Source organism: Lagenorhynchus albirostris, chromosome X (genome assembly GCF_949774975.1).
Source record: "Lagenorhynchus albirostris chromosome X, mLagAlb1.1, whole genome shotgun sequence".
Lineage (NCBI taxonomy): Eukaryota > Metazoa > Chordata > Mammalia > Artiodactyla > Delphinidae > Lagenorhynchus > Lagenorhynchus albirostris.
The window spans coordinates 116,937,475-116,950,468 of NC_083116.1; the positions used below are offsets into that span (position 1 = coordinate 116,937,475).

Sequence of the window (12,994 nt, forward strand, 5' to 3'; positions counted from 1 at the left end):
AACCACTCTACTGCAGCCAGATGAAACAGTAAAAATTGTGACTCCATTCACACCAGCAAAGGCAGAGTGGGAAGCAGACCCAGTCCCCTGCCAGGGTAGTGTCAGTGGAGGCCACGTGGGGAGCAGTAACAAGGCACACCTGCCCCTCCCGCCCCTCCTAACCAGGGTGGTCAACATGTTACCAAATGCAAGTCCGTGTGCGCAACGCGCAGTGAGGCCAAACGATACCAAAACGTCAGCGTTTGGAGCAGAGAAAGGTTTATTGCGGGGCCATGCAAGGAGATGGGTGGCTCATGCCTTAAAAACCCTGAGCTCCCCAAAAGCTTTCAACAAAGCCCTTTTATAAGAAAGGTGAGGGAGGGGTGTGGTTAGTTGTTGCAAACTTCTTGGTGTCAGATCCTTTGTTCTTGAGGTCAGGTCATGATGTTCCTGTAAACCTCCACCTAAACAAATGCTATTCCCTGTTCTGACAAGAAAGGGCAAGGTTCCAAGGATCGACTTTCGCCCTCCAAGGTCCAGGCCGTGGCTAAGAAAAGGGGGTCCCTGAGCGGGAGCGTTCGTCCAGCACCCAGTCTGGGTCCTCCCACCAGTGCCCAGGCCCAGCTGAAGAGGCAGCTCTCAGCTGGCGGCGCCCACCCATCCGTCATCACTGAGGGAGCCAGGCATCCAGGACTCAGCCGGCCCTCAGGCTCCTCAGGCCGCCCAAAGGGGGCTGGGGGGGCGGGTCCTATGGACTGTGACCCATGGAGACCGCCACCGCCATTAGGTCAAAGAGGCGGGGATGGGGGACAGGTTTGCTGTCGCCTCAAGGCCTGGGCCTGGCCAGTGGGCAGCCGTGGCGAGGGCTCGGGAGCCGTTTGGGACACAGCCCACAGTCTGTCCCCTGGGCCCCCAGCTCACCTGACAGCCGCCATCTGCCTCTCATCGCGCTCTCCACCGCGAGGACCACTGTCTGGCCAACCATTGGCAGAGCTCGACCTCTAACCACCACGCTAAGGCTCGCGCGCTAACAGTTGTGCGGTAATGGCCACGTGCTCTCGTGCTCTCGGCAGTGTGCCCACCCAGCCCCTATTACAAACAGAGGCCTAGTGGAGAGCCCAACTCCCAACCACACCAGTCACAAGGAGCCCCCTCTCCAGTGGGTGTCAATGGAGGCGAACTGAGGAAACCAAATTTCCATCCCCATCTGGTGCCCCCTCCCCTGCCAGAGGAATGTCAAAGGAGGCCAGATAAGACAGAAGATTATAAGGTCGAATCTAACGACATAATGTCCAAAATGTCCAGGTTTCAATAGAAAATGACTTGTCATGCTAACGACCTGGAAAACCTCAACATGAATGAGAGAAGACTATCGAGATGCTAACACAGAGATGTCAGAATTATCCGATAAAGATTTCAAAGCAGCCATCATACAGAGAAGTCTAAAGGAAATTTTAATTTCATATCACTTAATGAAAATATATCAAAATATGTGGGATGCAGCCAAAGTAATACTAAGAGAGAAATTTATAGCACTAAATCCATATGTTAGAAAAGAAGAAAGGTCTCAAATCAATAATCTAAATTCTTACCTCTACACTAGAAAAAGAAAATAAACCCAAAGCAACATGGAAAGAAATAATAAAGATAAAAGCAGAAAGCAATGAAATTTCAAAGAGGAAAATGACTGAAAAAAAATCAATGAAGCAAAATCTGTTTCCACAAAAAAATTGATAAAGTTGATTAACCTCTACGAAGACTGATAAAGATTTTTAAAAAGAGAGAAGACAAAAATCATCAGTATCAGGAATGAAATAGGGGAGATGCCTACAATCCTGTAGCCATTCAAAGGATAGTAAAGAAATACCACAAATTTTACACTCATAAATTTGACAACTTACAAAAAAATGGGCCAATTCCTTGAAAACCACAAGCTACCAAAACTTAACCAAGACGAAATAAACAATAGTCAGAAAATTATTAAATACAGTGAATTTGTAATTTTAGAGTTTCCAATAAAAGAACTCTTCAGGCTCTGATGGGTTCACTGGAGAATTCTGCCAAACATTTAAAGACGAATCAGCATCAATTTTACATAATCTCTTCCAGAAATTAGAAGAGGAAGAAACACTTCTTAGCTCATTTTATGAGGCTACTACTATGTGGATACCCAAACCCTGTCAGACAGCACAAAAAATGGAAACTACAGACTGATATCGCTCATGAACTCAGGCACAAAAATCCTCAAAATATTAGCAAATCAAATCCAGCGATATATAAAAAGAAGTACGCACCATGACCAAGTTGGATTTATTCCAGATATGCAAGGCTGATTCAATATTTGAAAACCATATCAACATGGTAAAGAAGGAAAATCATGCAACAGAAGAATCTGACAAAATCCAACACCCATTCGTGATTAAAAAAAAAAAAAAAGAAACTCTCTGGCAAGCTAAGAATGGAAGGTAATTTCCTAAACTTGATAAATATCACCCACAAAACCCTACCGCTAACATCATATTTAATGGTGAAAGACAATGCTTTTTCCCTAAGATTGCAAACAAGACAAGAAAGTCTGCTCTAATCATTGTTACTTAACACAGTATTGTAAGTTCTTATCAGAGTAATAAGCGAAGAAAAAGAAATAAAAAGCAAACACATTGTAAACAAAGGAATAAAATGGACACAATTTGCAGATGACATGATTGTCTACATATAGAATCCCAAGGAATCCACCAAAAAACTCCTAGAACTAGTAAGTTTAGCAAGATTGTAGGATACAAGATAAACACACAAAAATCAATCACATTTCTATATACAAACTATAAAAATGTGGAGACAGAAATTAGAAGCAAAATACCATTTACAATTGCTCCAAGGAAATGAAATATAAACCTAAAAAAACAGCTATAGGATCTGTATCCTGAAAATTATAAAATGTTAATGAAAAAAATTGAAGAGAACCTAAATAAATTGAGAAACATACTGTCAGAAGACTCAACAAGATGCCAATTCTCCCCAAAATGATGTATAAATTTAAAGTAATTCCTATCAAAATCCCAGCAAGTGTTTTGTAGATATAGGAAAGATTATTGTAAAACAGAAATTGAAAGGCATATGACCTGGAATAGCTAAAGAAATTTCGAAAAAGCAGAATAAGGTGGGAGGAATTACTATATCTGATGTTGAGGCTTGCTACAGAGCTACATATCAGTAGTCAAGACACCATGATACTGGCAGAAGGATAAACACATCGATCAATGGGACACCTCAGAGAACCCAGAAATAAAGCCACGCGATTATGCTCAACTGATTTTTGCCTGCAAAAGAAATTCAATGGAGGAAGGAGAGACTTTTCAACAAGTGGTGCTATAGCAACTGGTCATCCACAAGCCAAAAAACAAAAAGCCTCAACCTACATCTCTCAAACAACTTATACAAAAATTATACAAACTTATACAAAACTTATACAAAAAAAAAAACTCAAAATGGATCATGGACTTAAATGCAAAATGTAAATCTATAAAATTTTAGAAGCAAACAAAGGAGAAAATCTTTAGGATAAAGGACTAGACAAAGAGTTCTTAGACTTACCACCAAACATACAATACATACAAGGAAAAAATTGTTAAATCACCTCATCAAAATTAAAATATTCTGCTCTGTGAAAGACCCTATTAATAAGCAATGAAAAGACAAGCTACAAGCTGAAGAAAATATTTTCAAACATATCCAACAAAGGATTTTAATCCAGAATATATATATTTTAAAAACTCCTTAAACTGAACAGTAATAAAACAAACATTCAACTAGAAAATGGACAAAAGACACAAAAAGATATTTCACTGAAGAGGATACAGAGATGCCAAATAAGCACATGAAAAGATATTCAACATTATTAGCCATTTCAGAAATGCAAATTTAAACTACCATGAGATCACCTACATACCTATCAGAATGGCTAAAATAAAAAATAGTGATAATACCAAATGCTGGTGAGCACATGGAGAAACGAGACCAGTCATACATTGCTGATGGGAATAGAAACCACTCTGGAAAAAGAGTATGCTAGTTTCTTACAAAACTATATGCTCATTTAGCATACAACTCAGCAATTACACTCTTGGGCATTTATTCCAGGGAAATGAAAACACATTCACAAAGAAACCTGTACATGAATGTTCAAAGCAGTTTTATTTGTAATGGCCAAAAACTAGAAACAACCTGAAGGTCCTTCAATAGGTGAATAAACCGTGACACCGCCACTCTGTGGAATACTACTCAGCAATAAAAAGGAACAAACTATTGGTCCACACAAAAACTTGGATGGGTTGCAAGGGAGTTAAGCTTAGTGAAAAAGGCCAATCTCAAACGGTTATATACTATATCATTATATTTAAATAGCATTCTTGAAATGACAAAATTACAGAGATAAACAGATCAGTGGTTGCCAGAGGACAGATAGAGGGGAAGGGAGGGATGCAGCTGTGGCTATAAAAAGATTGCATAAGGAATCCTGGTGATGAAACTGTTCTATATCTTGACTGTGGTGGTCACATGAATCTACACAAGTGATAGAACTACACACACACACACACACACACACACACACACACACACACACAAGTGCACGTAAAATTGGTGAAAGCTGAGTAAGGTTTATATCAATGTCAGTTTTCTGGTTATGATATTCTGCTATAATTATGTAAGATATTACTATTGGGAGAAATGAGTTGAAGGATATATGGAATCTATTATTTCTTATAATTGCATGTGAATCTGTATCTCAAGATAAAAATTTAAAGAAAATCAAGCAAGCAATAGGTGAAAATTAATGTGAAACAGGAAGTGAGGGTGGCAGTGTCCAATCTAATTCCAAGGTTTCAAGAGTTTTGCAGTCTTCCACAGAAACACATACCCCATTAGAAAATAATAGTGATTCTTCCTCAAGAAAAGGTTTGTGAGGAGGAAATGTGAAACACTCTTGACTAAACCAAGAGAATGGGTTTTCCAAATGAGACTGTCAGAGCAAGATGCAGTCAGATGGATTGGCAGGCTTAATGCTGTCCCCAGCTTCACCTTCCCCGGGTGCCCTGTTGGGTGGAAGGAAGCTTCTGATGAAGAGTAGATCAGTTAGAAGAAAAACAAAGAAGCTACATTTTTTTGCACATCTGAAAGTAGTAAGTATATCCGTGATCCTGCTACATATAATTAAAAATGCTAATACTAAAACCTTCTCTAACATAGTCTCCACAATTCCATCTCCAAAAATCTATTCTCACGTATTTTGCTTAGATAAAGATGTACCAGTGAAGAATTCAAAAGACTAGGAAGATCAGTGCAGCCAGAAGCTCTCAGAGAAGGCAGTGATGCAGATTGCTCTCTTAAAACTTTATTGAACAAAGAACACTCTCTAGAATATATGATGGGCTAGGTCTACATTGCATGCAATAAAGCTGAACATGACAGTAGTTCAATGTGAAATGTTAAACAAATTAGTATTTCTCACTGTACAAAACTGCTTATGTAGCTGCCATGCAAGAATAAAGTATTAAGCTCAGCATTTTCACCAATCATCTGTGATGAGCTTTAAAAAAGACATTTGAAGAAATGGTTAGATTTCTTTGGTATATATTTCAAACAAATTAGTTACATGGATAATACTCAAACCTCTTTCAACCTCTCTTGCATTCCAAATAAAATCTTAGGACAAATATCAAAAATGCTTGCCACACCAAAAGACAGACTGTCAAACTCAAAAGAATATAAGTTCTGAAATAATGTTTATTCAGTAGGGTTTATTAAATTGGATAAAGGCAAGAACTGTCAGTTACTGCAAAATTCAGGTAAGAACACTTAGTAGTCCAGCTCTAAGCATTTCTTTTAAATTTCTCACATTAATGAGTTCTGTTTATAGTACTAAAATTCTATCATTCAACCATCAATGATTACATTTCAGAAAAAGGAAATCATTTGTGACATCTTTCTACAAAAGAGAAAAAATTATAATGAATAGAACCAGTATCTAATAGGATACACTAGGGGTGGGGGGGGTTAGGAAAAAAACAGTGCTTTATTTTCACAGTAGAAATTATGTAATGCAAACACCATTTTGACCCACACCAAAAAGTCCACGAGAAAAGCTCAAATTTGAACACTGTGAGCATTATTTTAAAATCTATGTTTGTGAGTTTATACTGCATCTGTTTATACCAATACGTGGCAAATATCTATCACTTTCACATACACTGAACCATTCTAGGGGAATATGGGAGAGAAAAAGGCCTTACTTATGCATCACCTAGTGCAACTTTTACTTAGAATGCAAGCTGAGTCAACCATTTTAAATATGAACATGTATCCCTGTTAATCCCTCTCTCTCCATCCTTCTATCCCAGACACCTCAAAAGAACCGTGGTAGTCTAACGTCTTTGTATCTGCTAAGCCTCACCACTGAGGTTGTTGAGTACCACCTCCACTGAAACAAAAGTATACTGTCTATTGCACTTTCCTTTTCTTTAACAATTGAGCAGAATTGTAATGCTTTCAACCACGTGTGTAGATTTCTAGGTCATTTACACTGCTGCTGGCATGACTGCTGGCTCTGCAGAACTGCTGCTGGGCTGCAATGGCCAGTGTCTAGTAGCTAGATTTTTTTTAGAATTCCGCTTGTCAACAGGGAAATCAAAAAGCTGTGTATGTGAGTTAGAAACGGTGCTTCCTGCCTGTCCCATTCGAACTGGCTATGTGCTGTAATTAGCAGGGTTCTGCTCACTTCCTTGTTTGCTGTAACTGTCGCAGGAAGAACTGTTTCTGTCTCCAGGAACCAGCTTGTCCCTGTGAAGGGACATGGTGGAGAGAGCAACAGTTGATAAGGAGCCATTGGAGGGGCTTGGCAGACCAGATGTATTGTGGTAAGGCTCACGCTCTGGATTCTTCACATGGTCTTTAATGCTCTCAAGAAAGACACAGAAAAGCTCTATGATATTCAAGGCAAGAGACACCAAGGACACCAGCGGCATGAAGAGGATGAAGATGCTTTTCTCTGTGGGGCGAGAGAGGAAGCAGTCCACCTGACGTGGCAGGGGTCTCGCTTGCAAGTGTAAACCGCATTCAGGCGGAAGCCATAGATGTACCACTGGCTCAGCAGGAAAGCCACCTCAAAGACTATCTTGAAGAAGAAACAGATGGTATAGGTTCACAGCAAGCCCCTCCTCATTTTCACCTTCCCATGTTCTTCAATGCCATACTTGAACTTCTTGATTTCAATTTCCTCCAAGTGCACCTCCACACTAGCACCATCGGTTGGGGCAACTTTGAGTTGCTCCTCTTTCTTGTTCAACTTCTCATCCTTTCGCATTACACAGATCACGTGTGCTAGGTACAGAAGTGTGGGGACAGATGCAAATACAATCTGAAGGACCCAGAAGCACACGTGAGAGATTGGGAAGGACTTATCGTAGCAGACGTTTTCGCAACCAGGCTGTCGAGTGTTACAACAAAAGGCAAACTACTCATCATCCCAGGTTAACTCAACTGCTGTACCCAGTAGCAGGATTCAGAAAATGAAAAGGACTGAGAGCCATACCTTCCCTCCAGCTGTGGAGTAAGCTTGAACCCTGTCGAGGAGTTAGCCTAAGGCACTCCAGTCACTCATGCTGCCTGTTTGCTGTTCTTTCCCTTAAAAGTGAAGTAGGCACGCCAAGTGACTGCACTCCTTAGAGGACGAAGTAAAATGAAAAAGCAAGTTCAAGAACTCAAAACTGTCTAAAGCTCACAAGTCTGCTACTATTTGGTACCTTCCTCATTCTTCCCCCTAATGAAAGGCAATTGCTGATACCTGATAAAAGCTTATGTAGATTCATTTTTCATACATGGTGAGTAAATACTCTTAAATAAGGATGTACATATATTGATAATGGGACAATTTACAGAAATAGGGGAACAAAATAGACACATTTAAATATCTTCAATTCCAGAATAAGGCAATCTCCAAAGATTAAAAACTCAAACACAGACACTGAATTAAAAATTTACATGCATATACTGACTGATTCATCTTCAGACTTTTCAGGGCCATCATCTCCCAAACAGATAATGATATTCATCCAAGCATTATTTATGGAGTGCCTACTAGATGCCAGGTACTGTACTAGGCACTGGTTCCTACTGTGATTCCTTTGGAACTCACAATCAACTAGCGGAACAGATAATCAAAAGCACAGTATTTTATTGATTTTTTAATTACAATTAATTGTAAGATAAACCATTATTTTATTTACCATTCAGAAAGCAATCAAGGTATCCAGGGTAAGATGTGCCCCAATTTCAGAAATGTGGGGGTAAATGTATATCTTAGAATCAATGAAAAAGGCTAAGTGAGTAAGTGAATATACAATTGCAAATTTAAATAAGTGCCAAGAAGGAAACAAATAGGCACCAACAGAGATTACCACAAGGAAACCCAGATTAGAATGTATAGAGTCAGCCAAGCAAAGACTGGAAAAACCGCTGCATGTGAAGCAGCAGCATGGGCAAAAATTTGAAGAGGGAAGGACTCACTGTACTCAAGGAGCTAGCTCGAAAGCAGGCAGCAGGGTTACCAGGTAGTAGGCAGAGGCAGCAGAATGGTGCCAGAGGGGGCTACCTCAGGCATCTGCTTGGCAGTAGCAGAGAATCCCAGAGGCAGAAACTGAAATTACACTGTGAGGCTGGGGCAAGATTGAGGCCATTGGAGAAATTATTAATGGCAGTTCAGGAGCTCTAGGGGACAGTGGGAGGGTTGTGGGAGGAACCAGGATGTAAAAGAGGGATGTACAGATCAGTACAGAGACAAGGGTTCTGGGCTAATGGACGGCCAGTGAGTTTCGGTGGTGACAGAAAGTAAAAGAGGATGTCAAGAATCATGGGTCTGGGCTTCCCTGGTAGCGCAGTGGTTAAGAATCTGCCTGCCAATGCAGGGGACAGGGGTTCGAGCCCTGGCTCGGGAAGATCCCACATGCCGCAGAGCAACTAAGCCCGTGCGTCACAACTACCGAAGCCCGTGTGCCGAGAGCCCGCGCACTGCAATGAAGAGTAGCCCCCGATCTCTGCAACCAGAGAAAGCCCGCGCACAGCAATGAAGACCCAATGTAGCCAAAGATAAAAATTTAAAAAATAAATTAATTTTTTTTTAAAAAAGAAAAGAATCATGGGTCTGATCCTGAGAGTCTCTGGAGAGGGAAATATGCAATCTATACTAGTGCTGTGGTCCTGAACGCTGTGGTGAATAAAGGGGCATTTTGCAAGGGTAGCTGCCATTCCAGTTAGCAGGGAGTAGTAGCAAGATCAGGACTAAAAAAGAAGAGCTGCTACTCTCTCCTTATCTGAGAACTGAAGTCAGGTCTCTGCCAACAGGGGCCTCAATTTAAATACTTATTTACTGAATGTGGACCATTATCTTCAGTTGAATTGTTAGCACATGGAAGCTTTTTTGTTAAGACTAAAATGCTGACACACTGTGTTCATTCTTGTGGGTTTCTTCTCAAGAGCTTTTAAAAAAAAAATCTCAAGAGGAGCAACTCTGATACCATCCACCAATCTGTTGAGAGTGGGTGGAACCTGACATGGGGCACAACATACACCTGCTGTGCCACTACTGAAGACCTCTTCTTTCTCCAATTCCTCCTGACAGCACTCTTTCTTTTTAAGAAACGTCTCTGAGCAAAAAGCCTACGGAAAAGTTTCTGCCTCTAATTCAGAGCACGCCAGACAAACAGATTTTACTTTAAAACGGAGGACCACAGCTAACTGATTATTACATGGCAAAAATAATTATTTTCAACCAAATTATCTCAATACAGCACTGACTCATCATTTTTAAAACAAACTTTATTTAGTATATTAAGATAACATTCATAATATTTATATTTTAATTCTCCCACTTTAAAAAATTTAATTCCCAAAGGTATTCATTTTAAACAATCAGGAAAATTAAAAGAGGAAAATATTTCTTAAAGTAAAAATAATATGAATTTGCCTACTAATAAGCAATCTTAAATACCATACAGCTTATTTGTTTCTTGGTTTAATGGCTGTTCCTCAGAGTAGATTCAGTAAGAAAAATAAAACTTAAAATGAAACCTAAAAAGGGGGGGCAAGGTTAATACAATTTACAATGCCTCAACTACCCAAAGTTGGTTACAACTGTTCTCCAAGGATAAGAACTGAAGCCTCCCAAAATGCAATTTTTTAGCAAGTAATCAAATTATAAGGCTTAAAAGTACACACAGTGCTTTCTCAGTTGCTTAAATAACACATTTTAGCCAAACTGTCCTCTATCACACAGATTCTGAAAGTAATCCTATTAAGCTAAAATCACCAAGATGTATAGTTTATGATTAATACATTCATCAAGGTTAATCGAAAAGAGACCATTTGCAGCATAAGAGTTGGGCATTTATTCTCATTAGTTTTTCAAATTTAACCAATGCTTAGTCTCCAGAGATTTCAAAGTGCCTTTAAAAATTGAGTTACTTCTTCAAAAACAAGTGGGGTAAAATAACAACAAATGAAGGTTAAAGAAAATAATCCCTGAAACTACTTTAGCATGGTTAAAGGTACCTGATAAAACAAAAAACAGTGCGAGGGGTGGGGGGGGTCGATAATTCTGGTTACTTTAGGATAAAGTTATTAGCAATTTTCTAGAACTACATGAAAGTTCTCAACATTTTCAAATATTTTGCCTGGAAAAAGTTCTTACTAAGCACTTTGAAAATATACAGATCTGAGATTCAAAGGGATGAAAATAACTGATCTAGCTAAGCAAATGGCTCATAGGCAAGTTAAAAGCCTCTTGTTGAACATTATTTTTAAACTGGACAAGGTATTTCCAATTTAAAAATATAAATATAAGATTTCAGGATCAGCTCCAACACATAAGGTGCTTGGATATTGTCACTCATGTCCTTACAACAAAAAAAACCTGAACAAACTGCCAATCAGCAACTTTTATTAGGCTTATCAGAGAATTGAGGACACAGGGCAAACTGAACTCTTGAAATCTGGAGAAACAGGCAAATACAGAGAATCACATCCAAGATCAGCTTACCTGGAGCAGAAAGTGCTGGAGTTAATACACTAGTAAGAAAACTTAAATCGTAATTTTGACAAAGGCTTGTGAGTAAGAACTCCTGGGGGCCCGATCTTAGGAGAGCCTCTATACTCTCATGGCTTTACCTCCAGGAACCTCACCAGGTTCTGACTGTGAAGATACAAGAACAATCTCCTCCCCTTTTGGGTAAGAGGAAGAGAAAAGTGACGATTTTGAAATCCACCCATGGGAAAAAGTAACAGTTTTGAAATAAACCCAGAAGGTTCTCCATAGCAAAGGCCAACACTCCAAGGGAAAATATACCAGAGCCTTCTATACTGTCCTGGGAGAGGGGAAATTAGCCAACACAGACTTCTCTAGACTTGTTTCACCTAAAGGAAGCAGGGGTTGGGGGAAGGCTAAGAAATACTTCTGAAGGTTGCAGTCCAGGGCTCAGGCCCACCAAAAGACTAAGACTTGGTCCTAAGATTATAAAACACTTGCCCTTCCCCACACTCTACCACCACATCACCAAGGTTCCACAGTAATCCAGTAACAGTGGATTACAACGGAAAGAGTTGCAAGAAACAGACTCTACTTAGAAAGGACTTCTTAGGGAAACCCAAAGATAATGGGGGAGAAAATTTTAAAAATAAAGACACTAGAGGAAACAGAAGCCTCTGGCATCTACACCTACAACAAACATTAAACACAGCCTAGCTCCTAGCCAAATTAACATGAAACCTTATACTACAGGCCTATTTACCTCCATTTCTATTATCCAATATATCCTACCTGGCTTTTAAAAAACACTAAAAAGTATGCTAAAAGGCAAGGGAAAACAGAGTGTGAGGAGATTAAGCAAGCATCAGAACAAGACTCAGATATGGCACAGGTTTGGGGATTACCAGTGATAATTTCAGACAGGGAATTTAAAACAACTATGATTACTATGGTAAGCACTCTAATGGAAAAGGTAGACAACATGCAAGAACAGACAGGTAATGTAAGTATATACAACTCTAAGGAAGAATTAAAAGGAAATGCTAAAACTCAAAAACACCATAACAGGGCTTCCCTGGTGGCGCAGTGGTTGAGAGTCCACCTGCTGATACAGGGAACACGGGTTCGTGCCCCGGTCCGGGAAGATCCCACATGCCGTGGAGCAGCTGGGCCCGTGAGCCATGGCCGCTGAGCCTGTGCGTCCGGAGCCTGTGCTCCGCAACGAGAGAGGCCACAACAGTGAGAGGCCCGCGTACCGCAAAACAAAACAAAACAAAAAAAAACACCATAACAAAAATGAATAATACCTTTAATGGGCTCATCAGTAGACTGGACATGGCCAAGGAAAGAATCAGTGAACTTAAAGATATGTCAAGAGAAACTTCCCAAACTAAAATGCAAACAGAAAAAAGAATTTTAAAAAGGAGAAAAGAATATCCAAGAACTATGGGACAATTACAAAAGGTGTCACTGGAATACCAGAAGAATAATGAGACAAAAGAGAAAAAATATTTGAAGGAATAATGGCTGAGAATCCTCCAAAATTAATGACAGACACCAAATCACACATCCAGGAAGCTCAGAGCACACCAAGCAAGATAAATACCCAAAAACTCTACACCTAAACATATCGTATTCCAACTACAGAAAACCAAACACAAAGAGAAAATCATGAAAGAAGCCAGAGGGGAAAAAAACACCTTACTTATGGAGAACAAGGATAAGAAGTACATTTGACTTCCTGTCAGAAGCCATGAAGTGAAATATTTAGTGTTGAAAGGAAAAAAAACACCAACCTAGAAGGTATTCAGTGAAATTATCCTTCAAAAGTGAAGGAGAAATAAAAACTTTCTCAGATAAACAAAAACTGAGGGAATTTGTCACCAGTAGGCCTGCCTAGTAAAAACTGTTTTAAAAAGGTCTTCAGAGAAAGAAAATGAC

At 39.7% G+C, this 12,994-nt stretch overlaps 1 protein-coding gene and 1 pseudogene across 1 annotated transcript in view; both read right to left on the reverse strand.

The window, feature by feature from the left end:
* The window catches only part of CDKL5 (cyclin dependent kinase like 5), a 152,741-nt gene that overhangs the window by 96,361 nt on the left and 43,386 nt on the right, over positions 1-12,994 (reverse strand). The gene's annotated exons all lie outside the window — the stretch shown is intronic.
* Positions 6,555-7,636, reverse strand: LOC132513989 (gap junction alpha-1 protein-like; annotated as a pseudogene).